Source organism: Scyliorhinus torazame, chromosome 7, assembly GCF_047496885.1.
Source record: "Scyliorhinus torazame isolate Kashiwa2021f chromosome 7, sScyTor2.1, whole genome shotgun sequence".
Taxonomy (NCBI): domain Eukaryota; kingdom Metazoa; phylum Chordata; class Chondrichthyes; order Carcharhiniformes; family Scyliorhinidae; genus Scyliorhinus; species Scyliorhinus torazame.
The window spans coordinates 204,887,932-204,910,104 of record NC_092713.1 but is presented as its reverse complement, the minus strand read 5'-3'; the positions used below and the strand labels follow the sequence as shown (position 1 = coordinate 204,910,104).

General features: G+C 54.2%; 1 protein-coding gene across 1 annotated transcript in view; it reads left to right on the top strand.

The window, feature by feature from the left end:
- LOC140426798 (uncharacterized) overlaps window positions 1–22,173 on the top strand; it is a 107,200-nt gene that overhangs the window by 49,064 nt on the left and 35,963 nt on the right. Inside the window, exon 3 of the mRNA XM_072511980.1 lies at window positions 8,888–8,966. The gene's annotated coding sequence lies outside the window, so the exon portion shown is untranslated. The remainder of the gene's footprint in view (window positions 1–8,887; window positions 8,967–22,173) is intronic.

Below are 22,173 nucleotides of genomic sequence, written 5' to 3'. Positions count from 1 at the left end.
ATGTCTCGGAGCGGCTGCAGGACATTCTGGGGGGGGAGGGTGAACAGCCAGCTGTCGTGGTGCACATAGGCACCAACGATATAGGTAAAAAACGGGACGAGGTCCTACAAGCTGAATTTAGGGAGCTAGGAGTTAAACTAAAAAGTAGGACCTCAAAGGTAGTAATCTCAGGATTGCTATCAGTGCCACGTGCTAGTCAGAGTAGGAATGTCAGAATAGCGAGGATGAATACGTGGCTCGAGAGATGGTGCAAGAGGGAGGGATTCAAATTCCTGGGACATTGGAACCGGTTCTGGGGGAGGTGGGTACAGTACAAACCGGACGGTCTGCACCTGGGCAGGACTGGAACCGATGTCCTGGGGGGGGGTTTGCTAGAGCTGTTGGGGAGAGTTTAAACTAATGTGGCAGGGGGATGGGAACCGATGCAGGAAGTTGGAAGGTAGTAAAACAGGGACAGAAATAAAAGGCAGTAAGGGGGAAAGTGTAAGGCAGAGAAGCCATAGTCAAAAATCAAAAAGGGCGACAGTACAAGGTACAGTGACTGAGGGGAGCTCAGTGAATAGGACCAGGAATACTAAAAGAAATAAAACGGGAAGTGAAAACATTAATGGTAAGCGATGCGGCAGGTTGTTACAGGAAGATATGGGTTCGACGACAAGGAAAATTAGGAGAAAGGTTAAGAGGAAATATAACTTAGGAGAGGTTACTGATCGAGGTGTTAAGATTCAGAACAGAGGTAAAAAAGCCAACATAAGTGTACTTTACCTGAATGCTCGTAGTATTCGGAATAAGGTAAATAAGTTGATGGCGCAAATCATCATGAATGACTATGATTTAGTGGCCATTACTGAAACATGGTTGAAGGATGGTCACGACTGGGAGTTAAATATCCATGGGTATCAAACTTTTCGGAAGGACAGAGTGGATGGTAAGGGAGGTGGTGTAGCTCTGTTATTTAAGGATGACATCCGGGCAACAGTAAGGGATGACATCGGTGCTATGGAGGATAAGGTTGAATCCATTTGGGTGGAAATCAGGAATAGTAAGGCGAAAAAGTCACTGATAGGAGTAATCTATAGGCCACCAAATAGTAACATTATGGTGGGGCAGGCAATAAACAAAGAAATAACAGATGCATGTAGAAATGGTACAGCAGTTATCATGGGGGATTTTAATCTACATGTTGATTGGTTTAACCAGGTCGGTCAAGGCAGCCTTGAGGAGGAGTTTATAGAATGTATCCGCGATAGTTTCCTCGAACAGTATGTAACGGAACCTACGAGGGAACAAGCGGTCCTAGATCTGGTCCTGTGTAATGAGACAGGATTGATTCAGGATCTCATAGTGAGGGATCCTCTCTGAAGGAGCGATCACAATATGGTGGAATTTAAAATACAGATGGAGGGTGAGAAGGTAAAATCAAGCACTAGTGTTTTGTGCTTAAACATAGGAGATTACAATGGGATGAGAGAAGAACTAGCTAAGGTAGACTGGGAGCAAAGACTTTATGGTGAAACAGTTGAGGAACAGTGGAGAACCTTCCAAGTGATTTTTCACAGTGCTCAGCAAAGGTTTATACCAACAAAAAGGAAGGACGGTAAAAAGAGGGACAATCGACCGTGGATATCTAAGGAAATAAGGGAGAGTATCAAATTGAAGGAAAAAACATACAAAGTAGCAAAGAATAGTGGGAGGCTAGAGGACTGGGAAATCTATAGGGGGCAACAGAAAGCTACTAAAAAAGCTATAAAGAAGAGTAAGATAGATTATGAGAGTAAACTTGCTCAGAATATAAAAACAGAACGTAAAAGTTTCTACAAATACATAAAACAAAAAAGAGTGGCTAAGGTAAATATTGGTCCTTTAGAGGATGAGAAGGGAGATTTAATAATGGGAGATGAGGAAATGGCTGAGGAACTGAACAGGTTTTTTGGGTCGGTCTTCACAGTGGAAGACACAAATAACATGCCAGTGACTGATGGAAATGAGGCTATGACAGGTGAGGACCTTGAGAGGATTGTTATCACCAAGGAGGTAGTGATGGGCAAGCTAATGGGGCTAAAGGTAGACAAGTCTCCTGGACCTGATGGAATGCATCCCAGAGTGCTAAAAGAGATGGCTAAGGAAATTGCAAATGCACTCGTGATAATTTACCAAAATTCACTAGACTCTGGGGTGGTCCCGGCGGATTGGAAATTAGTAAACGTGACACCACTGTTTAAAAAAGGAGGTAGGCAGAAAGCGGGTAATTATAGGCCAGTGAGCTTAACTTCGGTAGTAGGGAAGATGCTGGAATCTATCATCAAGGAAGAAATAGCGAGGCATCTGGATGGAAATTGTCCCATTGGACAGACGCAGCATGGGTTCATAAAAGGAAGGTCGTGCCTAACTAATTTAGTGGAATTTAGTAATTTTTTGAGGACATTAATAGTGCGGTAGATAACGGGGAGCCAATGGATGTGGTATATCTGGATTTCCAGAAAGCCTTTGACAAGGTGCCACACAAAAGGTTGTTGCATAAGATAAAGATGCATGGCATTAAGGGGAAAGTAGTAGCATGGATAGAGGATTGGTTAATTAATAGAAAGCAAAGAGTGGGGATGAATGGGTGTTTCTCTGGTTGGCAATCAGTAGCTAGTGGTGTCCCTCAGGGATCAGTGTTGGGCCCACAACTGTTCACAATTTACATAGATGATTTGGAGTTGGGGACCAAGGGCAATGTGTCCAAGTTTGCAGACGACACTAAGATAAGTGGTAAAGCAAAAAGTGCAGAGGATACTGGAAGTCTGCAGAGGGATTTGGATAGGCTAAGTGAATGGGCTAGGGTCTGGCAGATGGAATACAATGTTGACAAATGTGAGGTTATCCATTTTGGTAGGAATAACAGCAAAAGGGATTATTATTTAAATGATAAAATATTAAGACATGCTGCTGTGCAGAGAGACCTGGGTGTGCTAGTGCATGAGTCGCAAAAAGTTGGTTTTCAGGTGCAACAGGTGATTAAGAAGGCGAATGGAATTTTGTCCTTCATTGCTAGAGGGATGGAGTTTAAGACTAGGGAGCTTCTGCTGCAATTGTATAAGGTGTTAGTGAGGCCACACCTGGAGTATTGTGTTCAGTTTTGGTCTCCTTACTTGAGAAAGGACGTACTGGCACTGGAGGGTGTGCAGAGGAGATTCACTAGGTTAATCCCAGAGCTGAAGGGGTTGGATTACGAGGAGAGGTTGAGTAGACTGGGACTGTACTCGTTGGAATTTAGAAGGATGAGGGGGGGATCTTATAGAAACATATAAGATTATGAAGGGAATAGATAGGATAGATGCAGGCAGGTTGTTTCCACTGGCGGGTGAAAGCAGAACTAGGGGGCATAGCCTCAAAATAAGGGGAAGTAGATTTAGGACTGAGTTTAGGAGGAACTTCTTCACCCAAAGGGTTGTGAATCTATGGAATTCCTTGCCCAGTGAAGCAGTAGAGGCTCCTTCATTAAATGTTTTTAAGATAAAGGTAGATAGTTTTTTGAAGAATAAAGGGATTAAGGGTTATGGTGTTCGGTCCGGAAAGTGGAGCTGAGTCCACAAAAGATCAGCCATGATCTCATTGAATGGTGGGGCAGGCTCGAGGGGCCAGATGGCCTACTCCTGCTCCTTATTCTTATGTTCTTATGAAACCCAGCGGGCCACGGCTCCACACAGGTGACAGAGCTGGGGACAGACGAAGACCTAGCGGCCGCGGCACTGCTGTCACCCATGTCATAATATACACCAGTATATCATGGTGCAGATACATACACACTGATGGACACACAGCGGGACCAATCAACACACACAACACCGCAGCCAATCACCAGTTAGAGCACACTCACTATAAAGACAGGGGGCATCAGAGTTCCCGCTCATTCGGGATGCAGCCTCCTACAAGGACAGAGCTTACAGCTTACAGCACAGATCCTCACCATGTGCTGACACACATGTGCTGGTTCGGACAGGCATAGGTCTTTAGTTTAATCTAACATCGTGTCAACCCACAGTGAAAGTATGTTCAACAGTTTCTAACTTAATAAATTAGTGTTGTTCTATTTTAAGTGTTGGTGGCCTGTATGTGTTCCACGGATCCACAGCACCCAACACATCAACCCACACCCCCCAACACCACAGATACACTCACGTCGGTTGGGCAAGTTAGTGGCGAGGCACCTGGTACACATTCTGGTGCGCACCACACAATCAAACCGGTACAGCAGGTGGAGGTAGGAGAAGCCGAGGGCCTGGACGGTCGGAGGGCAAGCCAGGGCCAGCACCCAGCTGCTGCCCAGATGGCTCCCGCTTTCCTGGCCATCCCAGGCCCACCCCCAGACGCGATGCAATTGGCACCCCAGGGACCAGACGACGGGATGACGGTTGTCTTCCGGCAACTGCAGACCCAGCTGGAGGAGTCCACCTGCATCCAGGAGCAGGGAGTGTTGCCGGTCATGGCTGCAAACCCAGGCCGACACCACACGGGTGGCATCCGCGATGGAGGCAATGGGAGAAACGGCTTTGGCCATGGGTCAGGTTCTTCAGGGCGTGGGGCTTAGTGCGCACACGTCATCTGTGGCCCATGACAGGACTGCCCTCTCACAGGCAGCCATGCTCCAGAGCCACATGGACATTTCCGCCGTGCTCCGGGCTCTGGCCCAGTCTCAGAAGGCCATCGCTGAGAGCATCGGCGGCCTTGTCCATGTGATGGATGGCGTCGCCCAAACCCAGCGAGAGGTAGCGATGTCCCTGACAGGGAATGTCGCACTCCCTCAGCTACATATCCGGCAACATTCAGACCCTGGTCGATACCACAGCGGGCCTCCAGGACTGGCAGCGCCATGTGCCTCCCCGCGCACCGCCGTCCCTTAGAGAGGCCCGGGGGCCAATTGGCTCCCCAGGGGAGGAGGAGGTCCCGGTGCCTGTCCCTGTAGCCAAAGCAAGGGAGGAACCGGGGCACTTGCACTCCCCCCGTCTTGTCCCTGGTGCATCAGGTGGGCAGCGGGCAGAGGAGGGTGTCACCACGCCATCCTGCATGCCCGCCGAGCAGCCTGGCCCATCCAGGCCAGGCCGCCCCAGGAAGCACGCTCCGATGGGAAGCCAAGTCGAAGGGCAGGACTCTCAGCAGTCTGCATCCATTCCTGCTGTACCGTCTCGGGGAAACACCTAGACGTAAGGCAAAAAGGTTAGGCACGTAGTAAGTTGGCACGGGTGCAGGGCACAGATTAGTTATGGGTGCAGGGCACAGATTAGTTATAGGGGCTAGGGCACATGTGCTGCATTGTCACAATAAATGTTGCTACTCCAAACCTCAATGCGTCTGCTCTTTTTCTGGGGGTGTGGTGGGGGTGTGGGGGGTTTGTGGGGGGAAGCAAGGGTGGCGGTGTAGGGGGGTTAGGGGCGGGAAGTGGGGGTGGCGGTGTGGGGGGGATGGGGGGGAAGGGAGGGTGGTGGTGGCGGTGTGGGGGGATGGGAGGGAAGGGAGAGTGGTGGTGTGGGGGGGTTAGGGGGAGCAGGGGTGGCGGTGTGGGGGGGTTAGGGGGGAAGCGGGGGTGGCGGTGTGGGGGGGAAACGGGGGTGGTGGTGTGGGGGGGTTATGGGGGAAATGGGGGTGGCGGTGTGGGGGGGTTGTGGGGGGAAGCGGAGGTGGCGGTGTAGGGAGTTGGGGGGAAGCAGGTGTGGCGGTGTGGGGGGGTTAGGGGGGGAAGCGGGGGTGGCAGTGTGGGGGGTTCCCGGTGTAGGGGGTTGGGGGGGAAGCGGGGGTGGCGGTGTGGGGGGTTTAGGGGGGGAAGCGGGGTTGGCGGTGTAGGGGGGTTAGGGGGCAAGCGGGGGTAGCGGTGTGGGGGGATTAGGGGGGAAGCGGGGTGGTGGTGTGGGGGGTAAGGGGGGGAAGCAGGGGTGGCGGTGTGGGGGGGTTAGGGGGGAAGTGGGGTGATGGTGTGGGGGGGTTAGGGGGGAAGCGGGGTGGCGGTGTGGGGGGGTAAGGGGGGAAGCAGGGGTGGCGGTGTGGGGGGCTTAGGGGGGAAGCGGGGGTGGCGGTGTGGGGGGGTTAGGGGGGAAGTGGGGTGGTGGTGTGGGGGGGTTAGGGGGGAAGCGGGGTGGTGGTGTGGGGGGTAAGGGGGGAAGCGGGGGTGGCGGTGTGGGGGGGTTGGCGGTGTAGGGGGGTTAGGGGGAAAGGGAGGGTGGCGGTGTGGGGGGGTTGGGGGGGAAGCGGGGGGTGGCGGTGTGGGGGTTGGGGGGAAGCAGGGGTGGCGGGGTGGGGGGGTGGCGGTGTAGGGGGGTTAGGGGGGGAAGGGAGGGTGGCGGTGTGGGGGGGTTAGGGGGAAGTGGGGGTGGCGGTTTGGGGGGGTTGGCGGTGTAGGGGGGTTAGGGAGGAAGGGAGGGTGGCGGTGTAGGGGGTTGGGGATAAGCGGGGGTGGCGGTGTGGGGGGTGGCGGTGTAGGGGGCTTAGGGGGGAAGGGAGGGTGGCGGTGTGGGGGTTGGGGGGGAAGCGGGGGTGGCGGTGTAGGGGGGTTGGGGGGCAGCGGGGGTGGCGGGGTGGGGTGGTTAGGGGGGAAACGGGGGTGGCGGTGTAGCGGGGCTGGGGGGAAGTGAGGGAGGCGGTGTGGGGGGGTTAGGGGGGGGAACCCAATCGGTTCCGTCGTGCGGCCTATCGACCGTATCCCGTGCCCCGATGGTGTCTATGCCCCGCCGCCCTCCCGCCCTCCCCCCCTCCTCTTCCCCCACCACACCCTCCTCCTCCTCCTCATGATCAGCGTTGGCGGCCTCTTCGGCCTCACGTGCGTCCTCCTCCTCTATGACAGCGCCCCTCTGTTGGGCGATGTTGTGCAGAACGCAGCATGCACCGACGATCCGTCCGACCCTGTCAGGGTCGTATTGCAGGGCGCCCCCTGATCCAGGCACCTGAACCTCATTTTGAGGAGACCGAAGCACCTCCCCACGACATCCCTAGTTGCTGCGTGCGCCTCATTGTACCGGCGCTCCGCGTTGGTCCGTGGCCTCCGTAGCCACGGCCGCAATGGATAACCCCTGTTGCCCAGCAACCAGCCCCTCATCCAGGGTGGGTGACCCTCAAAAATTGCGGGGATGAACGACTGTGCCAAAATAAAGGCGTCATGCTGCTTCCCGGATACTGGGCGCAAACATGCCTAATCCTCATCCCCTGATCGCACACCACCTGTACGTTGATCGACTATGCCCCCTTCCTGTTCTTGAAGACATCCCTGTCCCGCGGTGGTGCACGCAGGTTGACATGAACACCATCCACGACACCCTGTACCATCGGAATGCCGGCCACCTTGACGAATTGCGATGGCCTGGCAGCCTGGTGAGCGCGGTTCCTCCGGGAAGTCGATAAACCGTTCCGCGACTGCATAGAGGCCATTGGTTACTGCCCGGATGCACCGGTGCACCGACGCCTGACTGATCCCGCACAGGTCCCTGCTCGCCGATTGGACGGAGCCGGTCGCAAAAAAATCCAGGGCCACAGTTATCTTCACCCTCACTGGGAGGGCATGTCCTCCCTCTGTTCCATGTGGCTCGAGGTGTGCAAGCAGGTTGCATATATGTGCAACCGTCCCACGGCTCATCCGGAGCCACCTCCATCATGTCCTCATACGAGATGCGGTCCCGGTACATGCGATCATGCATGGCACGCCTCTGCCGCCTTGGAACGACCACCTGATCGTCCTCGTCCCCAGGTGACGCTTAAGGATCTGTGTCGTTGCCCTGTTCCCGGCTGGCAACTTGGGGGTGGTCCGCACCCTCCGCCTCCCCGTGGACTGGTCGGGCATGGTGGCCTGTAGCAGCAGCGCCTGGCACGTGGCCCTCTGCCACACCCTTCATGAGCCTCTCTCCTCGCACGCGACGGTTTGCCATTTGCATGGCTGCCGCTGCTGCCACAGCGGCGAACATCGACGGCTGCTGCGAAAACATCATGCACTTTAAGGGGGGGGGGGGGGTTGGTATGGGAGGGAGAGGCAAGGACAGTTGTTAGTAGGGCACTCTGACAAGCGGCAGCCAGGGCCCTTTGGATGAATGGATCCCAGGCAGCCTGCACACTGTCCAATCAGACACTTCCCCCCTTCCCTTCCCCCTTCCCCTCCCTTCCCCCCTCCATTCCCCCCCCTTCCTTCCCCCCATACCCCCTCCCCCGCTCCTCCCCTCCCCCCCCCCCATATAACTGACTGCGGACGTTACTTCTTGGTTTGCCGGGGTGGGCCCGCCTACTTACCTCCCTCTTCCGCTTTGTCACCCAGCACGACTGGCATTAATTAATTCCACAGTTGTGATATCACACCTTGCAGGAGAAACGTCATGGAAGCATCCTTCACAATTTACTAACTATTTTTTTTTAAAAAACTTTTTTAAGGGGTAATTTAGCGTGGCCAATCCACCCACCCTGCACACCTTTGGGTTGTGGGGGCGAAACCCACGCAGACACGGGGAGAATGTGCAAACTCCACACGGACAGTGACCCAGGGCCGGGATCGAACCTGGGATCTCGGCGTCGTGAGGTAGCAGTGCTAACCACTGTGCCACCGTGTCATCCAGCAACTTACTAACTATAATGTATTAACTATCTTTAGAAGGTTTAATTCTCTATGTATAATAATTTCAGTGCACCTCTTAAGACTTTTACACTAAATTCATGTCTGTGCTAATTTAACACAGCTGTTATGGAGATTAATAATGTGTTTGCCGCGGTGACAATTTATTTTCTGCTACAGAAAGAGCTCTTTGTGTCTAAATAGTCCCAACATTTTAAAAGTACATGTTTAAAAGCTTAGCAGGGTTTTTAAAAAACTTGTGTGTGATCGAAAAGTAAAATAAACGGACTTTGTTGAATAATTGCTTTGTGTCAATCTTCACAGTAGAGGAAGAGGATAAATATACCAGACGTTCCAGGGAAATTAAGAATGAAATCAAGGACAGGAACTCAACACAGTTAACGTAAGCAAGAAAACAGTATTAGAAAAAAAATAATGCTGCTAAAGAATAACAAATCCTCAGGAACCGATGCTTTCTGTCCCAGGGTTCTGAAGGCACTAGGTGAGGAAATTGCAAATGTTTTAGCCATATTTTTTCCAAAACTCTTCCAATTCATGAATTGTCCCTTCAGATGGAAAATTGGGAATTTAACTCAACAGCAACATGTATTTATATTGCGCCTTATCAAATGTTCAAAGCACTTCACAAAGCATAATCAAACAAAATTTGATCCCAAGATGAGTAAGATGATATTAGGATTAAAAACGGAAAATGCAGCAGGGCTGGCAGTATCTGTAGGGAGAAACAGAGTTAACATTTCATGTCGAGGTAATTTCTGTTTTTATTTCTGATTTCCAACATCAGCAGTATTTTTCTTTTATTTGAGATATTCAGAGAGATAACAAGAGCTTGATCAAAGTGTTCGGTTCAAAGGAAAATCTTTCTTAAAATATTTTTATCAAAGCGTTTTCACTTTTAACAATATAACCTGAAACAAAATGGATGTTACAGTTTGCATTATAAAAGCACAGCCAACAGTATAGATTACATCCCAAAAACCCATCTTCCCAACCGTAAACTAACCCCACTCCCTCCCCGCCCCCCCCCCCCCCCCCCCCCCCCCCCCCCCCCCCCCCCCCCCCCCCCCGCCCCCCCCCCGCCCAACAACTGACAGCAACTAACTCACTAAAAAAAGTGGTGTTAACCTGGTGTTGTAAGACTTCTTACTGTGCTCACCCCAGTCCAATGCCGGCATCTCTCCATCTCAAGTAGAACCCCTCAAAAGACCCCTTAACGGTTTATTTGACCATCTCCAAATGCGAAACTTCCATGAGGTCACCCATCCAGGCCAGGCGGGCTCTGGGCAGAGTAGGAGACCTCCACACAGGCAGAACTCACCTCAGGCCATTAACGAGGCGAAGGCGAGAATATCTGCCTTCACCCCATGTCTGCAGCTGCAGCAGGTCCAATACCCTGAAAATGGCCACCAAAGAACATGGCTCCAGCTCAACGTTAAAAATTACTGACATGGTGTTAAATTGGATTAGATTTGGATTTGTTTTATTGTCACGCGTACCGAGGTACAGTGAAAAGTATTGGGTTTTTTTAGGTGTTAATCAGCAGGAGGTTTCCTTTAATAATCATTTTATTGAGGTATTTTTTGGTTTTACAGCGACAACAAAATAAACAATGTACATGAATCTATAAAACATAGTGCAAAAGCCATCTTCCTCCCTTACAGGTCCCACCTTTATTAACCCCCTACTCTAAGCTAAATTAACCCCCCCCCCCCCCTTCTGCTGACGATTAATTTTCCGCAAAGAAGTCGGCGAGCGGTTGCCACCTCCGGGTGAACCCTAACAGTGACCCTCTCAAGGCGAACTTGATTTTCTCCAAACAGAGAAAGCTAGCCATGTCCGATAGCCAGGTCTCCGACTTTATTAGCTTTGAGTCCCTCCAAGCTAATAATATCCGTCTCCGGGCTACCAGGGAAGCAAAGGACAGAATGTCTGTGATGCACGATCAATTGTACAAAGACTCAGGTTGGATACAACTGTGGCTTTATTGCAGTAAGATGTGTGGCCTCCCACAGCAGCTGGCAAAATGGCTGCTGAATTGAGGACACGCATATTTATACTCCTCCTACTGGGCGGAGCCAGCAGGCAGGGGCTACCTGCAAAGCTGTAGTACAGGTCCTACCTGACATCACCTATTGCAGGTGTAACAGTGGTTTACCACATTCACCCCCTGTTAAAAATGAGTCCGGCGGTGGTGGTGGAGAACTATATACCGCAGTGAATTTATGTACCGTGTTTTATTAGGAGAGAAAAAAAAATGTCTTTTGAAAGACCGGTGCCAGTTAGAGATTCAACCAGTCTGGTGCCTTGATGTTCCGCTGGGAGCGATGAAACGGTGGCAGCGATGTCGATGCTGGCGATGTCGGTGTTGGCCTGATGTCGGGTGACCCCGGAAGCATGCCAAAATCCTCTTCATCCTTTTGCGTGGGCAGGGAAGGAGGGATGGTCATGGTGAGGTTAATGTTGGGAGCGCCAGGGGAGGGGAGGGTGGCGCCGGGCCGGGGAAGTGTGTATGAGTGGAACCTGCTGGTGTCAGGTCCTTGAGGGAGACAGTATCTTGGCGGCCGTCGGGGTATGCCACATAGGCATACTGGGGGTTGGCATGGAGCAAGTGCACCCTATCCTCCAACGGGTCTGCCTTGTGGAGTCGGACGTGCCTACGGAGCAGGACCGGTCCTGGAGCTGCGAGCCAAGTTGGGTGCGACACCCCGGAAGTGGACTTCCTGGGGAAGGCAAAACGACGTTAATGGGGTGTGTTATTCGTAGTGGTGCACAGTAGTGACCGGATGGAGTGCAGTGCATCAGGGATGACCTCCCGCCAGCGAGAGGCTAGGAGGTTCCTGGACCGTAGTGCTAGTTAGACGGCCCTCCAAACCGTCCCGTTCTCCCTCTCTACCTGCCCGTTTCCCCGGGGGTTATAGCTGGTCGTCCTGCTGGAAGCGATACCCCTGCTGAGCAGGAACTGATGCAGCTCATCGCTCATGAATGAGGATCCCCTGTCACTGTGGACGTAGGCGGGGAAGCCGATCAGAGCGAAGATGGTGCTGAGGGCCTTGATGACGGTGGCAGATGGCATATCGGGGCAGGGGATGGCGAAGGGGAATCTGGAGTCCTCATTGACCACACAGAGAATATACGTGTTACGGTCGGTGGAGGGGAGGGGCCCTTTGAAATCCATTTTGTTTCAGGTTATATTGTTAAAAATGAAAACTCTTTGTTAAAAATATTCAAAGAGGCGGAAGACTTTCACCAGGCGCGCACGGTCCGGCCGGTAGAAGTGCGGCTTGCACTCTGCACAGACCTGGCAGTCCCTGGTGGTTGTCCGTACTTCCACGACGGAGTAGGGCAAATTGCGAGCCTTGACAAGATGGTACAACCGTGTGACCCCCGGGTGACAAAGGCTGTCGTGTAGGGCCCGGAGTCGGTCTACCTGTGCGCTGGCACATGTGCCTCGGGATAGGGCGTCTGGGGGCTCGTTGAGTTTGCCGGGGCAATACAGAATCTCGTAATTATAGGTGGAGAGCTCGATTCTCCACCGCAAGATTTTATCATTTTTGATCTTGCCCCACTGTGTGTTAATGAACATGAAGGCTTACGACCATTGGTCAGTGAGGAGAGTGAATCTCCTGCCGGCCAGGTAATGCCTCCAATGTCGCACAGCTTCAACAATAGCTTGGGCCTCTTTTTCGACGGACGAGTGCCGAATTTCTGAGGCGGGAAAAGAATGCCACAGGTCTGCCTGCCTGGTTGAGGGTGGCGGCAACTGCGACGTCTGATGCGTCGCTTTCAACTTGGAAGGGCAGTGTCTCGTCTAGTGCGTGCATCCCGGCCTTGGCTATATCAGCTCTGATACAGGCGAAGGCCTGTTGTGCCTCGGCCGTCAGGGGAAACTGGGTGGACTGTATGAGTGGGCGGACCTTGTCCGCGTAGTTTGGGACCCACTGGGCGTAGTAGGAGAAGAACCCCAGGCAGCGTTTGAGGGTCTTGGGGCAGTTGGGGAGGGGAAGCTCCATGAGAGGGCGCATGCAGTCGGGATCGGGCCCCAGAACTCCGTTCTGGACCACATAGCCGAGGATTGCTAGGCGGGTTGTGCTGAACACGCACTTCTCCTTGTTGTAGGTGAGGTTGAGGAGATGGCGGTGCGGGGAATTTTGCAAGGTTGGCATTGTGGTCCTGCTGATCATGGCCGCAGACGGTGACGTTGTCTAGGTACGGAAAGGTAGCCCGCAAACCGTACCGGTCAACCATTCAGTCCATCTCCCTTTGGAAGATGGAGACCCCGTAAGTGACGCCGAAGGGAACCCTGAGGAAGTGATAGAGACGATCGTCCGCCTTGAAAGCAGTGTATGGACGGTCTGATTTATGAATGGGGAGCTGGTGGTAGGCTGATTTTAGGTCTATCGTTGAGAAGGCCCGGTACTGCGCAATCTGATTGACCATATCAGATATGCGTGGGAGGGGGTACGCGTCGAGCTGTGTGTACCGATTGATGGTCTGGCTGTAGTCCACGACCATTCTGTGCTTCTCCCCAATTTTAACGACTACCGCTTGAGCTCTCCAGGGGCTGTTGTTGGCCTCGATGATGCCCTCCCGAAGCAGCTGCTGGTCCTCGGACCTGATGAAGGTCTTGTCCTGGGTGCTGTACCGTCTGCTCCTGGTGGCAACGGGTTTGCAATCCGAAGTTAGATTGGCAAAGGGCCGCGCACAGTGAGGGGTGGTAGGGGCCCGCCGAATTTGAGGGTGAGGCTCTGGAGATTGCACTGGAAGTCCAGGCCTAGTAGTAGTGCAGCGCAGAGACTAGGAAGGACGTAGAGGTGGAAGCCGCTGAATTCTACTCCCTGGACTGTGAGAGTGACCATGCAGAACCCCCGGATCGAGATGGAATGGGATCCGGAGACCAGGGAGATTCTTTGATTGGCTTGGTGGACCGCGAGGGAGCAGCGCCTTACCATATCTGGGTGGATGAAGCTTTCGTTGCTCCCGGAGTCCAGCAGGCAAGAGGTCACGTGGCTGTTGATTTTCACCGTAGTCGAGGCGGTGGCCAGGTTGTGTGGACAAGACTGGTCGAGCGTCATTGAGGCGATCTGCGGTTTGTCGTCGCTGGCGTCCGAAGATGGAGAGTGTGGGGGGCCCAGGTCGTGGAATGTTGTCGGCGCCATGCCCCGTGGGGAAGACAAGATGGCGGCACCTGAAGATCCTGTGGGGGACAAAATGGCGCCGCTCATGGGCCGCACGTTGCGGGGCCTGGACAGGATGGCGGCGTCCATGGGCCGCACAATGCGGGGGCTGGACAACATGGCGGCGCCCACTGGCCGCTCGCGGCCCCGGGAGGTGAAGATGGGTGCGCCCATTGTGTGTGGGTCAGGTGGGACTGCGTGGGCCTGGCACACTGTGGCAAAGTGGCCCTTTTTGCGGCAGGCAAGCCTAGCAAATGGCAGTGCGGGCCGGGCAGCGTTGGGGACCCCCGGGGTGCGTGGATTGGCGTGTGGCACAGGCATATTGGCTGGGTAAAGCCCCGGCTGGGGTGGCCGTTTGTGGGGTCCACGAGGGATATGAGGGGTGGGACGCGCGGCCGGAGGGGTAGGCCTGAGCATCACGTGAGGCGGCCGTCATGGAGAGTGCTAGCTTCTTAGTTCCCGCTAGGTCGAGCGTGGCCCCTTCAAGCAGCCTTTGGCGAATGAGGTCCGATCCAATCCCCGTTACGAAAGCATCGCGCATAAGTTGGTTAGAATGTTCAGTGGCCGTAACGGCCTGACAATCACAGTCCCGGACGAGTGGGATTAGGGCCCACCAGAAGTCTTCTATGGACTCACCAGGGAGTTGAGAGCGAGTGGCGAGTACATGCCTGGCGAAGAGTGTGTTCGCTTTCTGTGCGTAGTTTTCTTTGAGGAGCATCATGGCGTCCTGCGTAGTTCGGGGCGTCCTGGATCAGCGGAAACACGCTGGAGCTCAACCTTGAGTACAGGATCTGTATCTTCTGAGCCTCCGTCAGAGGGGTGAGTAGCGCGCAAAGTCTCACGAGAGACGAATAGAGATGAAGTCGATGAGGCTTTATTTAGCGTGACTTGTTCCCCGCAGTTCAGTAGCAGACTGGCCTGCGAGGGAGAACTCCTGGTTCTTATACTCCGCCTTCAGGGGCGGAGCTAGAGGTCAACAGCCAACCAGGACCCAGGATCTGTCAGCCAATGACATCACGGCTTCACAGTCCCACATGACCCCTAATGCATACTACCACATTCACCCCTTGTTAAAAATGAACCCGGCGGGGTGGTGCTTCACATGGTGGTAAGGGTTTACAAGGCTGGTCCTGGGAGGAAAACTTTTGCATGTCATCACAGTATGTACAGGGTTTTTTTTTTTTTTTTTTGCACTATTTACAGTGGTCGTAAGGGGGAAAAGAAAAAAGTTCTCGTTAAAGTCCACAACATTGTAGTGTTACATCGATGCCACGAGTCAGTCGGGCGGTCTGGTCGTCCTTGTCGATCGCCTCGGCCCCGGTGGTGGTGCTTGTTCCCGTGTTGTCGTCTCCGGGAGCCTTACGGTTTCTGCTTCAGCTTCACTACTGGTCGGACCTGGGAGGAGGACCGATCCTCCCGGGAAGGGGGCGGTGGCGGGGTGCGCTGGTGGCAGGGAGGGGGTGATTGGTGTCGGGGGGGTGTGCGTGTTGCCGGCGGGCGCCAGATCTCGCAGGGAGACCGTGTCCTGTCGGCCGTCGGGGTACTCCACGTAAGCGTACTGCGGGTTCGCGTGGAGGAGGTGAACCCTCTCGACCAACAGGTCCGACTTGTGCGCCAGCACATGTTTTCGGAGCAGGATGGGTCCTGGGGCCGCCAGCCAGGTCGGCAGCGGCGTTCCAGAGGAGGACTTCCTGAGGAAGACAAGGAGGCGCTCATGAGGTGTTTGGTTAGTGCTAGTACAGAGTAGCGACCGGATGGAGTGGAGAGCGTCCGGGAGGACCTCCTGCCACCGTGAAACTGGGAGGTCCCTGGACCGTAGGGCCAGTAGGACGGTCTTCCAGACCGTGCCGTTCTCCCTCTCTACTTGCCCGTTCCCCCGGGGGTTGTAGCTGGTCGTCCTGCTCGAGGCTATACCGTTGCTGAGCAGGAACTGGCGCAGCTCGTCACTCATGAAGGAGGGCCCCCTGTCGCTGTGGACGTATGCGGGGCAACCGAACAGTGTGAATATGGTGTTAAGGGCTTTAATGACTGTGGCCGCTGTCATGTCGGGGCAGGGGATGGCGAAGGGGAAACGGGAGTACTCGTCCACCACATTCAGGAAGTATGTGTTGCGGTCGGTGGAGGGGAGGGGCCCTTTGAAATCCAGACTAAGGCGTTCAAAGGGACGGGAAGCCTTGATCAGGTGCGCACCATCCGGCCTGAAAAAGTGCGGTTTGCACTCTGCGCAGATGTGGCAGTTCCTTGTGACTGTACGGACCTCCTCCACAGAGTAGGGGAGGTTGCGGGACTTTATAAAGTGGTAGAACCGAGTGACCCCCGGGTGGCAGAGGTCCTCGTGGAGGGTTTGGAGGCGGTTAATTTGTGCATTGGCACATGTGCCGCGGGCTTGGGCATCGGACGGCTCGTTCAGCTTTCCGGGACGGTACAGGATCTCATAGTTGAAGGTGGAGAGCTCGATCCTCCACCTTAAGATCTTGTCGTTTTTAATTTTGCCCCGCTGTGCATTATCGAACATGAAAGCTACCGACCGTTGGTCCGTGAGGAGAGTGAATCTCCTGCCGGCCAGGTAATGCCTCCAATGTCGCACAGCTTCCACAATGGCTTGGGCTTCCTTTTCCACTGAGGAGTGGCGGATTTCTGAAGCGTGGAGGGTTCGGGAGAAAAAGGCCACGGGCCTGCCCGCTTGGTTAAGGGTGGCCGCTAGAGCTACATCGGAGGCGTCGCTCTCGACCTGGAAGGGGAGGGACTCGTCGATGGCGCGCATCGTGGCCTTTGCGATATCCGCTTTGATGCGGCTGAAGGCCTGGCAAGCCTCTGTCGACAGAGGGAAGGTCGTGGTCTGTATTCGGGGGCGGGCCTTGCCTGCGTACTGGGGGACCCACTGGGCGTAATATGAAAAGAACCCCAGGCAGCGTTTTAGGGCGTTTGAGCAGTGCGGGAGGGGAAATTCCATGAGGAGGCGCATGCGTTCGGGGTCGGTGCCTATTATCCCATTGCGCACTACATATCCCAAGATGGCTAGCCGGTTTGTGCTAAAAACGCACTTGTCCTCGTTGTATGTGAGGTTCAAGGCTTTAGCGGTCTGGAGGAATTTTTGGAGGTTGGCGTCGTGGTCCTGCTGATCGTGGCCGCAGATGGTTACGTTGTCGAGGTACGGGAACGTGGCCTGCACCCGTGTTGATCAACCATTCGGTCCATCTCTCGTTGGAAGACCGAGACCCCGTTTGTGACGCCAAATGGGACCCTTAGGAAGAGGTATAATCGCCCGTCTGCCTCGAAGGCTGTGTACTTGCGGTCACTTGGGCAGATGGGGAGCTGATGGTAGGCGGACTTGAGGTCCACGGTGGAGAAGACCTTATATTGGGCAATCCGATTGACCATGTCGGATATGCGGGGGAGAGGGTACGCATCTAGTTGTGTGTACCTGTTGATGGTCTGACTATAGTCTATGACCATCCTTTGCTTCACCCCTGTCTTTACTACTACCACCTGTGCTCTCCAGGGACTGTTGCTGGCCTGGATTATGCCTTCCTTCAGTAGCCGCTGGACTTCGGACCGAATGAATGTCCGGTCCTGGGCGCTGTACCGTCTGCTCCTAGTGGCGACGGGTTTGCAATCTGGGGTGAGGTTTGCAAACAAGGATGGGGGTTCAACCTTGAGGGTTGCGAGGCCGCAGATAGTGAGTGGGGGTATTGGGCCGCCGAATTGGAAGGTCAGGCTCTGCAGATTGCACTGGAAGTCTAATCCCAGTAATGTGGGCGCGCAGAGTTGGGGAAGGACGTAGAGCCTGTAGTTTTTAAACTCCCACTGTTAGGGTCACTATGCAGAAGCCTTTAATCTGTACGGAGTGGGATCCTGCAGCTAGGGAAATCTTTTGCGCACTGGGACGGATGGTCAAAAAACAGCGTCTTACCGTGTCGGGGTGGATGAAGCTTTCCGTGCTCCCGGGGTCGACCAGGCATGGTGTCTCGTGCCCGTTTATCAGCACCGTTGTTGTCGTCGTCTGGAGCGTCCGGGGCCGTGCTTGGTCCAGCGTCATTGAGGCCAGACGTGATCGTAGTGCTTGAGCGTCTTCCTCGAACCCCGTGGAGCCGTCGACACTGGGGTCCGTTGTTGCCGTCCAAGATGGCGGCGGGGGTGAACAAGATGGCGGCGGGGGTGAACAAAATGGCCACCCCCATGCATTGCACATGGCTGGGGGGTCACAAGATGGCGGCGGGGGTGGACAAAATGGCCGTCCCCATGCGTCACACAGGTCTGGGGGGTCCCAAGATGGCGGCGCCCCTCCTCCCCTCGTGGTGGCCGGGACCCAAAATGGCGGCGCCTGCGGGTCGCACATGGGGCGCTGGGGGGGTTGGGGAGCGTTAGAAACGTGCAGGTCACCTTGTTCTCAGGGGACAGCGGTGGCCGGGACCCAAACTGGTTGCGCCTGCGGGTCGTACATGGGGCGCTGGGGGGGGTTAGGGAGTGTTAGAAGCACGCAGGACTCCTTGTTCTCCGGGGACAGCTGCGACCTCCCGGGACCGGCACACAGCTGCGAAATGGCCCTTTTTCCCGCAGCTCTTACAACTCGCTGCGCGGGCTGGGCAGCGCTGCCGGGGGTGTTTCGCCTGGCCGCAGAAATAGCAGCGGGCTCCCCCGGGACGACTTGGCGTCTGAACCGCGCAAGCCTGTGGGGTGGGGGGGGGGGAGGGGGAGGGGTTTGTCGCGACGGGGGTCCAGGGAGCCCAAGGGGCTGCCGCGCGGTCGGGGCCGTAGGCGCGGGCGTTTCGCGCGGCCACATCCAGGGAGGCTGCAAGGGCCCGTGCCTCTGAGAGTCCAAGCGACTCTTTTTCTAAAAGTCTTTGGCGGATTTGGGAAGAGTTCATACCAGCCACAAAAGCATCACGCATTAACATGTCCGTGTGTTCCATCGCGTTTACCGGCGGGCAGCTGCAGGCCCGTCCCAAAATTAGTAGAATTCATCTATCGATTCTCCGGGACTTTGCCGTCTCGTTGCGAGTTGGTAGTGTGCGTAGACCTGGTTCACTGGGCGAACATAGATGCTCTTTAGTGCTGCGAACGCCGTCTGGAAATCCTCTGCGTCTTCGATGAGAGGGAAAATTTCCGGGCTTACCCTCGAGTGCAGGACCTGTAGTTTCTGGTCTTCTGTGACCCGGCCGGGGGCCGTTCTGAGGTCGGCCTCGAGACAAGTCTGCCAGTGTTTGAAAACTGCTGCTGAGTTCACTGCGTGGGGGCTGATCCTCAGGCATTCCGGGATGATCCTGAGCTCCATAGTTCTTTAAGCACGCTTAATAAATTGTAGCGCACAAAGACTCACGAGAGACGAATAGAGATGAAGTCGATGAGGCTTTATTTAGCGTGACTTGTTCCCCGCAGTTCAGTAGCAGACTGGCCTGCGGGGGAGAACTCCTGGTTCTTATACTCCGCCTTCAGGGCGGAGCTAGAGGTCAACAGCCAACCAGGACCCAGGATCTGTCAGCCAATGACATCACGGCTTCACAGTCCCACATGACCCCTAATGCATACTACCACAGGGTGGTCGCCGAGTTGATATAGGCCTCGAAGCTGGCTAGCCAGTGATTAAAGTCCTTTCTGGCGTCGCTAGACTGCGGATCCAGCTGCAGGCAATCTGGTTTGATTCGGAGATCCATCTTATAGAAAATCTTACTGCAATAAATTGATGCACGATCAATTGTACAAAGACTCAGGTTGGATACAACTGTGGCTTTATTGCAGTAAGATGTGTGGCCTCCCACAGCAGCTGGCGAAATGGCTGCTGAATAGAGGACACAAATATTTATACTCCTCCCACTGGGCGGAGCCAGCAGGCAGGGGCTACCTAATACAGGTGTAACAGTGGTTTACCACAGTCTGCTTCTTTCTCCTCCTGGATTCCCGGATCTTCCGACACCTCTGGACTCGGTGCCACCCTTGTTTTCAACACCGTGGACATGACGTCTGCAAACCCCTGCCAGAATCCCCTGAGCTTTGGATATGTCCAGAACATGTGGATATGGTTCGCTGGCCCTCCCGCACACTTTGCACACTTATCTTCTACCCCAAAGAACCTGCTCATCCGGGCCACTGTCATGTGAGCCCGGTGAACAACCTTGAATTGTATCAGGCTGAGCCTGGCACATGATGTGGACGCGTTGACTCTACTCAACTCATCCGCCCATAGACCATCCTCTATCTCAACTCCTCTTCCCACTTGCGCTTCAGCTCCCCAGTCTGCGTCTCCTCTGACCCCATAAGTTCCTTGTAAATGTCAGAGACCCTCCCTTCTCCCACCCACCCTCTGGAAACTACCTTGTCCTGTATCCCCCTTGGTGCCAGAGCAGAAGACATCTTTAAAAAATTCAAGTTCTCCAAAGGGCAAAACAGGAGCGACTTCCAGGCAGTCCTGGACAAATTTGGCAAATACTGTGAGGAAAACACACTCCAGCCAGCAAGAAAAGGTAAGAGAAGCACCAGTACTCACCACGAGGCCGAGATCCCAGAGCAGAGAACAATTTTGATTGGCGGCCATCTTTCTAAAGGGACTGCACTTGCACAGTTGTGCGAGAAGCGCACAGAACGGGAAGGTCTCTTTGCGCATGCGCGAGATGCTGCGCATGCGCAATCACGAAACCGGCCCCCAGTACAGGAAAAGCGATTTGCGCATGCGCAAACGCTTCCTACATATGATGTCACATGCGTCATGACGTTAGAGGCCCCGAACCACGCCCATTTAAAGGGAAAACGTCCCAAATCAAAGAAAAAATCTTTTAAAGCCGTAAAACAACCTTCTTTCACCTGGAATGACTGCACAATGCCTCAAATTGAACGAGGAAATGAAATTAACCTCCGAAGAACCCTGCAACAAGCAGTTACCTACGCCCAAACCGATGATTCCGACCTTGAATACTTCCAAACCGACCGTTACATTTTCTCTGGACCTCGCGAGCCCAATGACAGCTCCGACGCAAACAGTGATGATATGGTCTTGGAAGACAACGACTCAGACAAAGCTTTCACCTTGGGAGGCTACCCCAGTACCAAATCCGATCCGCAACTAGACGTGTTGCACATTGACGACCCCGACGACGAGTTCTTCGGATTTGAGGATCTACAGCCCAGCAGATATGACGTCCCGACTCGTGAGTGTAGGATTATGCTGCGGCCTGAAACCAAGAGACAGAGAGGGTACAAGCCCACAGAGAGCGGCCTGCTCCCACAAAGAGCGTGGTCCAAGCACAGCTCAGGGTTCCTGACTCTACGAAAGAAGACACGCAAGACTCCACACCGCATTCCTTGCATGAACAAGAAGTGGCTCCAGTGTCACAAGCGACCACAGCAAGCTCGTGGACAGACTCCACAATTGCAGAAACGCAAGACTCCAGAGCGTAGTCCTTGCACGAACAAGAAGTGGCTCCAGTGTCACAAGCTTCCGCAGCAAGCTCGTGGACAGCTTCCACGATAGAAGCAACGCAAGACTCCAACGCGCAATCTTTGCAGAAACAAGACCATGAGGGTCTAGCAACCTCCTCTGACCAACTAGCGGCAGACGATGCAAGTCTGCCATGCTCAAGTAAACAGCAAGAAGACTATGACCGCCTACCACGCTCCAGTGCACAGCAGGACGACCATGACGGTCTATCATGCTACAGTGAAGAACAACGCGACGATGACAGTCCAAGCCCAAATGAAGGACAACAGCAAGACAATGACAGTCCACCCACATTGTTTGCACCACCAGATGAAGACTCTGACAATTTACCCAACCCAAGTGAACAACAAGCAGCTACTGAGGCTCTACCCACGGTATGTGAGACGAGTGACGACAACATCCCACTTTCCATGCAAGATGTGGAAAGTGACAGACCTCAGTACAGAGGCACTCGACGATCACTGTGAGACCACTGGGGACTCCGGTGACACTATGATACTTCCACCCTCATTCGCTCGAACCTCTCCACAAGTCAATGCATTCCTGCATGTCCCGACTCCAGACGTGCAGCTACAAGAAATCTCAGCTGACTCCAGTAAACTTGCTAAGACTCCGGACGGGGAGCATCAACAAACCAACACTGACTCAGTTAAAACAGACCAGACTCCAGATGGGGAGCAACCAAACGCCGACTCTGATTCACGTAAGCCGGACTTTACTCCAGACAGGGGGTGCCGCAACCTCAGTGATGGCACGCTCAGGGTGACAGCTGATGCCACAACGACAGGAGATGGATCACATAACAATTACACTGGGTCAGTAATAACAAGCAGCGGCTACAGTCCAAGAGGCATACAGCAATATTCACCACAGCTATATCTCCACATGTTTTCCACACCAGCAGTGCAGCCAATGACAGCTCATGCTGGACAAACCCAGTATTCAGGCATGCAGCAGCCAGCAGTCTATGCAGCATATTCTCA